This window comes from Dermacentor andersoni, chromosome 11, assembly GCF_023375885.2.
Source record: "Dermacentor andersoni chromosome 11, qqDerAnde1_hic_scaffold, whole genome shotgun sequence".
Taxonomy (NCBI): domain Eukaryota; kingdom Metazoa; phylum Arthropoda; class Arachnida; order Ixodida; family Ixodidae; genus Dermacentor; species Dermacentor andersoni.
Genome location: NC_092824.1, coordinates 94,673,016 through 94,685,786, shown reverse-complemented (window position 1 = coordinate 94,685,786; position 12,771 = coordinate 94,673,016). Strand labels below are relative to the sequence as shown.

General features: G+C 40.6%; 1 protein-coding gene across 6 annotated transcripts in view; it reads left to right on the top strand.

Annotated features, from left to right (window-relative positions):
* LOC140214231 (uncharacterized) overlaps positions 1-12,771 on the top strand; it is a 43,399-nt gene that overhangs the window by 28,016 nt on the left and 2,612 nt on the right. The window contains exons 6-7 of one of the 6 annotated variants that reach the window (XR_011891171.1): positions 10,967-11,026; positions 11,089-11,134. The exons of 1 other annotated variant lie outside the window; for it this stretch is intronic. The gene's annotated coding sequence lies outside the window, so the exon portion shown is untranslated. Of the gene's footprint in view, positions 1-10,944; positions 11,171-12,771 lie in introns of all 6 variants that reach the window. 4 more of the 6 variants (XR_011891170.1, XR_011891168.1, XR_011891167.1 and 1 more) reach the window with 4 other exon arrangements.

Sequence of the window (12,771 nt, the reverse complement as noted above, 5' to 3'; positions counted from 1 at the left end):
GACTTTAGGTGGGATTGATCTATGCGGTGAATCTGAACTGTTAGGAAAAGCGATAGAACACAGTGGCGCTAATATTCTAAAGGGCTAACGCGTTCTGCTTCTAACGGGGAAACTAATTTGCGCAAATTCGTTTATTCATCGCTTAAATAATTGTCTGAAAAAGGGGACTTGAGGGTGAGAATGATCGATACGTTGATTCGGTGCTGTTAGCGAAAGTGACAAAGAGGTGGCGTTAATATTCTAAAGGGCTAGAGGCTTCTCCTTTTTACGTGACAAATTATTTGTGGAAATTCGTTTGTTAGTCGAGTAAATAATTGTCTCAGAAAGTGTCTTTCAGGTGGGATTGATCTATGCGTTGAATCTGAGCTGCTAAAAAAAGCGATAGAACGCAGTGGCGCTAATATTCCAAAGGGCTAACGCGTTCTGCTTCTAACGGGGAAACTAATTTGCGCAAATTCGTTTTTTCATGGCTTTAATAATTGCCTGAAAAAGGGGACTTGAGGGTGAGAATGATCTATGCGTTCATTCGGGGCTGTAAGCGAAAGTGATAAAGAGGTGGCGTTAATATTCTAAAGGGCTAGAGGCTTCTCCTTTTTAGGTTACAAATTATCTGTGGAAATTCGTTTGTTAGTCGAGTAAATAATTTTTTCAGAAAGTGACTTTCGGATGGAATTCATCTATGCATTGAATCTGAGCTATTAGGAAATGCGATAGAACACATTGGCGCTAATATTCTAAAGGGCTAACGCGTTCTTCTCCTAACGGGGAAACAAATTTGCGCGAATTCGTTTTTTCATGGTTTAAATAATTGTCTGAAAAAAGGGACTTTAGGGTGACAATGATCTATGCGTTGATTCGGTGCTGTTAGCGGAAGTGTTAAAGAGGTTGCGTTAATATTCTAAAGGGCTAGAGGCTTCTCCTTTTTACGTGGCAAATTATTTCTGGAAATTCGTTTGTTAGTCGAGTAAATAATTGTCTCAGAAAGTGACTTTAGGTGGGATTGATCTATGCGGTGAATCTGAACTGTTAGGAAAAGCGATAGAACACAGTGGCGCTAATATTCTAAAGGGCTAACGCGTTCTGCTTCTAACGGGGAAACTAATTTGCGCAAATTCGTTTATTCATCGCTTAAATAATTGTCTGAAAAAGGGGACTTGAGGGTGAGAATGATCGATACGTTGATTCGGTGCTGTTAGCGAAAGTGACAAAGAGGTGGCGTTAATATTCTAAAGGGCTAGAGGCTTCTCCTTTTTACGTGACAAATTATTTGTGGAAATTCGTTTGTTAGTCGAGTAAATAATTGTCTCAGAAAGTGACTTTCAGATGGGAACGATCTATGCGTTGAATCTGAGCTGTTAGGAAAAGCCTTAGAACACATTGGCGCTAATATTCTAAAGGGCTAACGCATTCTTCTCCTAACGGGGAAACTAATTTGCGCAAATTCGTTCTTTCATCGCTTAAATAATTGTCTGAAAAAGGGGAGTTGAGGGTGAGAATGATCTATGCGTTGATTCGGTGCTGTTAGCGAAAGCGATAAAGAGGTGGCGTTAATATTCTAAAGGTCTAGAGGCTTCCCCTTTTTACGTGACAAGTTCTTTGTGGTAATTCGTTTGTTAGTCGAATAAATAATTGTCTCAGAAAGTGACTTTCAGGTGGGATTGATCTATGCGTTGAATCTGAGCTGTTAGGAAAAACGATAGAACAGAGTAGCGCTAATATTCTAAAGGGCTAATGCGTTCTCCTCCTAACGGGGAAACTAATTTGCGCAAGTTCGTTTTTTCATCGCTTAAATAATTGTCTGAAAAAGGGGACTTGAGGGTGCGAATGATCTACGCGTTGATTCGGTGCTGTTAGCGAAAGTTATAAAGAGGTGGCGGTAATATTCTAAAGGGCTAGAGGCTTCTCCTTTTTACGTGGCAAATTATATGTGGAAATTCGTTTGTTAGTCGAGTAAATAATTTTCTCAGAAAGTGACTTTCGGGTGGGATTGATCTATGCGTTGAATCTGAGCTGTTAGGAAACGCGATAGAACACAGTGGCGCTAATATTCTAAAGGGCTAACGCGTTCGGCTTCTAACGGGGAAACTAATTTGCGCAAATTTGTTTATTCATCGCTTAAATAATTGTCTGAAAAGGGGGACTTGAGGGTGAGAATGTTTTATGCGTTATTTCGGTGCTGTTAGCGAAAGTGATAGAGGTCGCGTTAATATTCTAAAGGGCTAGAGGCTTCTCCTTTTTAGGTGACAAATTATTTGTGGAAATTCGTTTGTTAGTCGAGTAAATAATTTTCTCAGAAAGTGACTTTCGGGTGGGATTGATCTATGCGTTGAATCTGAGCTGTTAGGAAACGCGATAGAACACAGTGGCGCTAATATTCTAAAGGGCTAACGCGTTCGGCTTCTAACGGGGAAACTAATTTGCGCGAATTCGTTTATTCATCGCTTAAATAATTGTCTGAAAAAGGGAACTTGAGGATGAGAATGTTCTATGCGTTATTTCGGTGCTGTTAGCGAAAGTGATAGAGGTCGCGTTAATATTCTAAAGGGCTAGAGGCTTCTCCTTTTTACGTGACAAATTATATGTGGAAATTCGTTTGTTAGTCGAGTAAATAATTTTTTCAGAAAGTGTCTTTCAGGTGGGATAGATCTATGCGTTGAATCTGAGCTGTTAGGAAAAGCGATCGAACACATTGGCGCTAATATTCTAAAGGGCTAACGCGTTCTGCTCCTAACGGGGAAACTAATTTGCGCAAATTCGTTTTTTCATCGCTTTAATAATTGCCTGAAAAAGGGGACTTGAGGGTGAGAATGATTTATGCGTTGATTCGGTGCTGTAAGTGAAAGTGATAAAGAGGTGGCGTAATATTCTAAAGGGCTAGAGGCTTCTCCTTTTTTAGGTGACAAATTATTTGTGGAAATTCGTTTGTTAGTCGAGTAAATAATTGTCTCAGAAAGTGACTTTCAGGTGGGATTGATCTATACGTTGAATCTGAGCTGTTAGGAAACGCGATAGAACACAGTGGCGCTAATATTCTAAAGGGCTAACGCGTTCGGCTTCTAACGGGGAAACTAATTTGCGCAAATTCGTTTTTTCATCGCATAAATAATTGTCTGAAAAAGGGGACTTGAGGGTGAGAAAGATCTATGCGTTGATTCGGTGCTGTTAGCGAAAGTGATAGAGGTCGCGTTAATATTCTGAAGGGCTAGAGGCTTCTCCTTTTTACGTGACAAATTATTTGTTGAAATTCGTTTGTTAGTCGAGTAAATAATTTTCTCAGAAAGTGTCTTTCAGGTGGGATTGATCTATGCGTTGAATCTGAGCTGCTAAAAAAAGCGATAGAACGCAGTGGCGCTAATATTCCAAAGGGCTAACGCGTTCTGCTTCTAACGGGGAAACTAATTTGCGCAAATTCGTTTTTTCATGGCTTTAATAATTGCCTGAAAAAGGGGACTTGAGGGTGAGAATGATCTATGCGTTCATTCGGGGCTGTAAGCGAAAGTGATAAAGAGGTGGCGTTAATATTCTAAAGGGCTAGAGGCTTCTCCTTTTTAGGTTACAAATTATCTGTGGAAATTCGTTTGTTAGTCGAGTAAATAATTTTTTCAGAAAGTGACTTTCGGATGGGATTCATCTATGCATTGAATCTGAGCTATTAGGAAATGCGATAGAACACATTGGCGCTAATATTCTAAAGGGCTAACGCGTTCTTCTCCTAACGGGGAAACAAATTTGCGCGAATTCGTTTTTTCATGGTTTAAATAATTGTCTGAAAAAAGGGACTTTAGGGTGACAATGATCTATGCGTTGATTCGGTGCTGTTAGCGAAAGTGATAAAGAGGTTGCGTTAATATTCTAAAGGGCTAGAGGCTTCTCCTTTTTACGTGGCAAATTATTTCTGGAAATTCGTTTGTTAGTCGAGTAAATAATTGTCTCAGAAAGTGACTTTAGGTGGGATTGATCTATGCGGTGAATCTGAACTGTTAGGAAAAGCGATAGAACACAGTGGCGCTAATATTCCAAAGGGCTAACGCGTTCTGCTCCTAACGGGGAAACTAATTTGCGCAAATTCGTTTTTTCATCGCTTAAATATTTGTCTGAAAAAGGGGACTTGAGGGTGAGAATGATCTATGCGTTGAATCGGCGCTGTTAGGAAAAGTGATAGAGGTCGCGTTAATATCCTAAAGGACTAGAGGCTTCCCCTTTTTACGTGACAAATTATCTGTGGAAATTCGTTTGTTAGTCGAGTAAATAATTTTTTCAGAAAGTGACTTTCGGATGGGATTCATCTATGCATTGAATCTGAGCTATTAGGAAATGCGATAGAACACATTGGCGCTAATATTCTAAAGGGCTAACGCGTTCTTCTCCTAACGGGGAAACAAATTTGCGCCAATTCGTTTTTTCATGGTTTAAATAATTGTCTGAAAAAAGGGACTTTAGGGTGACAATGATCTATGCGTTGATTCGGTGCTGTTAGCGAAAGTGATAAAGAGGTTGCGTTAATATTCTAAAGGGCTAGAGGCTTCTCCTTTTTACGTGGCAAATTATTTCTGGAAATTCGTTTGTTAGTCGAGTAAATAATTGTCTCAGAAAATGACTTTAGGTGGGATTGATCTATGCGGTGAATCTGAACTGTTAGGAAAAGCGATAGAACACAGTGGCGCTAATATTCTAAAGGGCTAACGCGTTCTGCTTCTAACGGGGAAACTAATTTGCGCAAATTCGTTTATTCATCGCTTAAATAATTGTCTGAAAAAGGGGACTTGAGGGTGAGAATGATCGATACGTTGATTCGGTGCTGTTAGCGAAAGTGACAAAGAGGTGGCGTTAATATTCTAAAGGGCTAGAGGCTTCTCCTTTTTACGTGACAAATTATTTGTGGAAATTCGTTTGTTGGTCGAGTAAATAATTGTCTCAGAAAGTAACTTTCAGGTGGGATTGATCTATCCGTTGAAACTGAGCTGTTAGGAAAAGCGATAGAACACATTGGCGCGAATATTCTAAAGGGCTAATGTGTTCTGCTCCTAACGGGGAAACTGATTTGCGCAAATTCGTTTTTTAATCGCTTAAATAATTGTCTGAAAAAGGGGACTTGAGGGTCAGAATGACCTATGCGTTGATTCGGCGCTGTTAGGAAAAGTGAAAGAGGTCGCGTTAATATTCTAAAGGGTTAGAGGCTTCCCCTTTTTACGTGGCAAATTATATGCGGAAATTCGTTTGTTAGCAGAGTAAATAATTGTCTCAGAAAGTGACTTTCAGGTGGGATTGGTCTATGCGTTGAATCTGAGCTGTTAGGAAAAGCGATAGAACACAGTGGCGCTAATATTCTAAAGGGCTAACGCGTTCTGCTTCTAACGGGGAAACTAATTTGCGCAAATTCGCTTTTTTCATCGCATAAATAATTGTCTGAAAAAGGGGACTTGAGGGTGAGAATGATCTATGCGTTGATTCGGCGCGGTTAGGGAAAGTGATAGAGGTAGCGTTAATATTCTATAGGGCTAGAGGCTTCCCCTTTTTACGTGACAAATCATATGCGGAAATTCGTTTGTTAGTCGAGTAAATAATTGTCTCAGAAAGTGACTTTCAGGTGGGATTGGTCTATGCGTTGAATCTGAGCTGTTAGGAAACGCGATAGAACACAGTGGCGCTAATATTCTAAAGGGCTAACGCGTTCGGCTTCTAACGGGGAAACTAATTTGCGCAAATTCGTTTATTCATCGCTTAAATAATTGTCTGAAAAAGGGGACTTGAGGGTGAGAATGTTCTATGCGTTGATTCGGCGCTGTTAGGAAAAGTGATAGAGGTCGCGTTAATATTCTAAAGGGTTAGAGGCTTCCCCTTTTTACGTGGCAAATTATATGCGGAAATTCGTTTGTTAGTCGAGTAAATAATTTTCTCAGAAAGTGACTTTCGGGTGGGATTGATCTATGCGTTGAATCTGAGCTGTTAGGAAACGCGATAGAACACAGTGGCGCTAATATTCTAAAGGGCTAACGCGTTCGGCTTCTAACGGGGAAACTAATTTGCGCAAATTCGTTTATTCATCGCTTAAATAATTGTCTGAAAAAGGGGACTTGAGGGTGAGAATGTTCTATGCGTTGATTCGGCGCTGTTAGGAAAAGTGATAGAGGTCGCGTTAATATTCTAAAGGGTTAGAGGCTTCCCCTTTTTACGTGGCAAATTATATGCGGAAATTCGTTTGTTAGTCGAGTAAATAATTTTCTCAGAAAGTGACTTTCGGGTGGGATTGATCTATGCGTTGAATCTGAGCTGTTAGGAAACGCGATAGAACACAGTGGCGCTAATATTCTAAAGGGCTAACGCGTTCGGCTTCTAACGGGGAAACTAATTTGCGCAAATTCGTTTATTCATCGCTTAAATAATTGTCTGAAAAAGGGGACTTGAGGGTGAGAATGTTCTATGCGTTATTTCGGTGCTGTTAGCGAAAGTGATAGAGGTCGCGTTAATATTCTAAAGGGCTAGAGGCTTCTCCTTTTTACGTGACAAATTATTTGTGGAAATTCGTTTGTTAGTCGAGTAAATAATTTTCTCAGAAAGTGTCTTTCAGGTGGGATTGATCTATGCGTTGAATCTGAGCTGTTAGGAAAAGCCTTAGAACACAGTGGCGCTCATATTCTAAAGGGCTAACGCGTTCTGCTCCTAACGGGGAAACTAATTTGCGCAAATTCGTTTTTTCATCGCTTAAATATTTGTCTGAAAAAGGGGACTTGACGGTGAGAATGATATATGCGTTGAATCGGCGCTGTTAGGAAAAGTGATAGAGGTCGCGTTAATATCCTAAAGGACTAGAGGCTTCCCCTTTTTACGTGACAAATTATTTGTGGAAATTCGTTTGTTAGTCGAGTAAATAATTGTCTCAGAAAGTGACTTTCAGGTGGGATTCATCTATGCGTTGAATCTGAGCTGTTAGGAAAAGCGATCGAACACATTGGCGCTAATATTCTAAAGGGCTAACGCGTTCTGGTCCTAACAGGGAAACTAATTTGCGCAAATTCGTTTTTTCATCGGTTAAATATTTGTCTGAAAAAGGGGACTTGAGGGTGAGAATGATCTATGCGTTGAATCGGCGCTGTTAGGAAAAGTGATAGAGGTCGCGTTAATATCCTAAAGGACTAGAGGCTTCCCCTTTTTACGTGACAAATTATCTGTGGAAATTCGTTTGTTAGTCGAGTAAATAATTTTTTCAGAAAGTGACTTTCGGATGGGATTCATCTATGCATTAAATCTGAGCTATTAGGAAATGCGATAGAACACATTGGCGTTAATATTCTAAAGGGCTAACGCGTTCGTCTCCTAACGGGGAAACAAATTTGCGCGAATTCGTTTTTTCATGGTTTAAATAATTGTCTGAAGAAAGGGACTTTAGGGTGACAATGATCTATGCGTTGATTCGGTGCTGTTAGCGAAAGTGATAAAGAGGTAGCGTTAATATTCTAAAGGGCTAGAGGCTTCTCCTTTTTACGTGACAAATTATTTGTGGAAATGCGTTTGTTAGTCGAGTAAATAATTGTCTCAGAAAGTTACTTTCAGGTGGGATTGATCTATCCGTTGAAACTGAGCTGTTAGGAATAGCGATAGAACACATTGGCGCGAATATTCTAAAGGGCTAATGTGTTCTGCTCCTAACAGGGAAACTAATTTGCGCAAATTCGTTTTTTAATCGCTTAAATAATTATCTGAAAAAGCGGACTTGAGCGTCAGAATGATCTATGCGTTGATTCGGCGCTGTTAGGAAAAGTGATAGAGGTCGCGTTAATATTCTAAAGCGTTAGAGGCTTCCCCTTTTTACGTGGCAAATTATATGCGGAAATTCGTTTGTTAGTAGAGTAAATAATTGTCTCAGAAAGTGACTTTCAGGTGGGATTGGTCTATGCGTTGAATCTGAGCTATTAGGAAAAGCGATAGAACACAGTGGCGCTAATATTCTAAAGGGCTAACGCGTTCTGCTTCTAACGGGGAAACTAATTTGCGCAAATTCGTTTTTTTCATCGCATAAATAATTGTCTGAAAAAGGGGACTTGAGGGTGAGAATGATCTATGCGTTGATTCGGTGCTGTTAGCGAAAGTGATAAAGAGGTGGCGGTAATTTTCTAAAGGGCTAGAGGCTTCTCCTTATTACGTGGCCAATTATTTGTGGAAATTCGTTTGTTAGTCGAGTAAATAATTGTCTCAGAAAGTGACTTTCGGGTGGGATTGATCTATGCGCTGAATCTGAGCTGTTAGGAAAAGCGATAGAACACAGTGGCGCTAATATTCTAAAAGGCTTACGCGTTCTGCTCCTAACGGGGAAACTATTTTGCGCAAATTCGTTTATTCATCACTTAAATAATTGTCTGAAAAAGGGGACTTGAGGGTGAGAATGATCTATGCCTTGATTCGGCGTGGTTAGGAAAAGTGATAGAGGTCGCGTTAATATTCTAAAGGGCTAGAGGCTTCTCCTTTTTACGTGGCAAATTATTTGTGGAAATTCGTTTGTTAGTTCAGTAAATAATTGTCTCAGAAAGTTACTTTCAGGTGGGATTGATCTATGCGTTGAATCTGAGCTGTTAGGAATAGCGATAGAACACATTGGCGCTAATATTCTAAAGGGCTAATGGGTTCTGTTCCTAACGGGGAAACTAATTTGCGCAAATTCGTTTTTTCATCGCTTAAATAATTGTTTGAAAAAGGGACTTTCAGGTGGGAATAATTTATGCATTGAATCTGAGCTGTTAGGAAAAGTGATAAAGGAATATTCTAAAGGCTATAGGCGTATGCTTTTAAAGGGGAAGCCAATTTATGCAATTTCGTTTATTCGTCGCCGAAATAATTATCAGTAAAAGCTTATTTGCTGGGGGAATGATCTATGCTGTCAATCTTAGTTGTTAGAAGTTATAAAGCAAATGGAGAGATTATTGTAAACGGCTATAGGATTCTGCTTTTAACACGGAAAGTAATTTCTGCAAATTCGTTTTTTTTTATCGTGTAAGTAATTTTCAGTGAAAGTGCATTTACTGGAGGAATGATCAATGCGTTGAATCTGATCTGTTAGAATAATCTCTCCACCGTGTTTTAAAGCTTCTAAGGGGCTATTAGCGTCTTGTTTTAACGCAGAAAGTTATTTACAGAAATTCGGTTATTCATCGAGTAAATAATTGTCAGTAATAGATTATTTCTTGGGGAATGATCTATGCGTTGAATCTGAGATGATGGAACTTTTAAAGTAAGCGGAGATATTATTCTATAAGGGCTGTAGGCTTCTGGCTTTAACATGGAAAGTAACTCATGGAAATTTTTTTTTATCGAGTAAGTAATTGTCAGTAAAAGTGCATTTGCTGGTGGAATGATCTATGCTTTTAATCTGAGCTGTTAGAAGTTATAAAACGCGGCGGAGAAAATATTCTCAAGTGTTATAGGCCTCTGCTTTTAACGCGGAAAGTAACTTACGCAGAATCGTTTATTCGTCACGTAAATAATTGTCATTAAAAAGGCATTTGCTGGTGGAATGATGTATGTATTGAATTTAGCTGTGAGAAATTATAAAATAAGGCGGAGAGAATATTTAAGTGCTTATAGGCTTTTGCTTTTAACGCGGAATGTAATTTACGCAAATCGTCAATTCATCGCGTTAATCATTGTCAATAAAATTTATTTCCAGGAGGAATGATCTATGCGTTGAATCTGAGCTGTTTGATTTTGTAAAGCAACCGGAGAGATTATTTTAAAGGCTATATGCTTCTGATGTTAAAGCGCAATGTAATGTACACAAACAAGTTTATTCATCACGTAATGAAATGTCAGTAAAAGTGTACTAACGATATCCCCAGTAGACTTTCTCTTCTTTTAATCTTTCCGTCCCCTTTTCTCTTTCCCCAGTGTAGGGTAGCCAACCGGGCTCAGTCCTGGTTAACCTCCCTACCTCTCCTTTATCATTTGCTCTCTCTCTCTCTCTAGGGGGAATGACATTCACTCATGAATGAATGAGTGACATTGCACGTCATCTGACTTCTCCGTCTGTGAATTATTCTTTCGATAAAAGTCGTCCAGCTAGATTGAATTGTTTAATTTTAGCCCTAGCTTTATGGGAGCATGTGCTGCCCTCAACTTTCTTTGCCTATCCGCCAACGCAGTTGGCAGTATATTAAAGTAGTGTGCCTGTCGACACGGCTGTTTACTGCAGACGGCGATCCACCTCGCGTCGTTATGGTGAAGATGTCATAGTTGGGTCGATGGACCGTCATGATGACGATGCCCGCCCTGGTGGCCTGTTGGACAAAATCAGTTTAGGATGTCAGTCAAAAATGGGTTGGTTTAGCAAGGCTACATCTGCATGAAGGATATAAACATCACTGAAGTTAAATGTGTCATCAGCAGCAGGCATCATCATCAGTAGACATTTCGCCCGGAAATACGATCCAATAGGCATTGGGAAGTGCTATTAGCAGTCAAGAGTAGGCGAGAACATATGGTGCCATTTATTTTCATGGAATGCCACTGACAGTTTTGCACAGAGGTCGGGGGTTTGCTTCGCATTGAGTCATGTCGTATAAAGAACAGCGGAAAGGTCGTTTTCATAGACTGCCCACAGCCGTCGCACCTATTACCTGGTGTATTGTAGAGGCAAAGTTGTTTCAAATGTTTCATGCTGATTATGCTATATAACACTACTAACGACTGCAAAAGGTTTTGACAGTCATGTCAAAGACAAACCTAAAGGTAAGGCTCTTTTGCACTAGCTTTTATATGGACCCATGCTGTAGTGCTTGCAGGCCATATAGTACCCCTGTGGTAATCCGTTGTTTATTGAAATAAAGGAGTGAACGGCACAAACTTACTCCTGATTGCTCTCTAATGTGGCTGTAACTGTTTAGCCTGGTCAATTACTCAATAAACTCAAAAAGACGAGCACATGTCATTCTCACTGTTGCCTTGGCATCATCCCAGGTCGACCTGACTTCTGTAGCAGCGAGGTGAACATCTCCTGCAGCATGCTCATGTCAAGCCACATGTAGCAGCTGCGAGCAACGTACGTGACACAGTGTTCATGCCACTGGCAAGGCTGCAGCACACTCTGTTGTCCTCGCGCAGCCGGATGCTCCATTTTGGATGTCGGTTGGCCAGGATGTCCAGCAAGGTTGAACCTTCTTGCTCAGCATTTCTAAGTGCAAAAGTATATTGTTTAATTGACTCGGCCGCTGATATTTGCAGATGTTTACGTTTTGCTACATTTTCACATTTAATGTCAGCGATGCACCGTTTCTACATTTCACACTAACAATCAATGACCTGTGGTTGTAGATGTCAATGTAAACAAATGCGCCGCTTTGGCTAATCCGACACGCAAGGCTGCGCGCTAAGACTTATTCAATATGCGTGAGGTATAAAATATGCGTAAAAATTATACAAAGCGAGTTTCAACTGCTGAAATCAGCGACAACAAACTCTAAGGCAGCCGCGTCCGCAGACGGAACTCGGCACGCCTTCAACGGCCGCATTGCTGGCACGAGAGAGCGCTCAGGCTTGCTCATCCGGTGGTCGATGATTGCGACGTGGCTTCCAGGTACGACATTCCTACCATGAAGAAGCCAGCCGCGATCGACGAAACGCGTAACCGACGCAGACTCAACATGGGTGCAGCTGCACAAATCGAAGGGCGAAAGCCCCGTCTCCCTTCCAAAGCGTTGCCAGCGGCATGCGACAGAGCGCAGCACAGAAAAGTGAAAAAGTCGGATTAGAAACGAACGCATGCTGTAAACTACTTTTCCTTGGTGAGCTGAACATTTTCGGTCTAATCCTGAGCTTCGGAATAATTTGCTAGTACTGAAACAAGTAAGTCACAATTGGGGGCAGCATCAGCGTAGTTTCAAACGTGAACAATTCTGAAAATACTCGGACATATCGTCCCGTTCCCAAGTTCACCTGCATTTGTTTATGCGATTTGAATTAAGACATGAAAACCTACACTAGAGACTATTGCTACATGTTTAAACAGAGGCTACATAGCAATTATATTCCGTGTACCTACCTCACCAGAAATTCGATTCGGTTATTTTCTGATCAGGTTTGTATTTATGCTGATGGTACAGTGGTTCAGAATTAAAATCTAGTTAAAGCCCATTGGCTAAACTTAGCCCCTCAAGTTAACAGTACGTAATTGCGGGTCTGCGTATGAAACATCTCCTTCAGCTAGCTTAATGTGAGCCTTGCAATCGGAGCAGATAAGAAGCACTCGTTTCTGTATCGGAATTCATACTCCGCCGATTCATTACTTGGACTCGTGCTTTTGACACACACTGGCTTGCTTCACAAATGAGCAGCGTGCCACTGACAGGTTCCTATTTGAAATATTCAGTTCTTTGCAATTAATAAGGCGGGCGATGAAATGGCGTATATATTCTGGCTGGAATCGTCCCCTATGTAGCACGTGGGTCGATCTGTGCTTTTGAAACGAAACGCCAACTAGATGCATGCGCAACAGCACGAAAACGTTGTGGCGTTCAAAAGTTTAGATAATGTCCAGTCGTCTAGTTTATATGAACTCTGTTGGGTATTCGCTTGACTAAGAGCATTGGGATTGTATTATTTTTCGTACATAGCCAATAAATGTATGTTTCTTTCAGTACTCGTCACCATATTACTAACCACGTAAAGCCCCCTTACATATTGATCCGATCAGCAGCCTGTTAGATACTGCAAATAAAAAATTAAATACATAAATAAAATGGACTATAATTGGGCTATATGCTGCGTCAGCGGCGCTAGGAAGCAGGG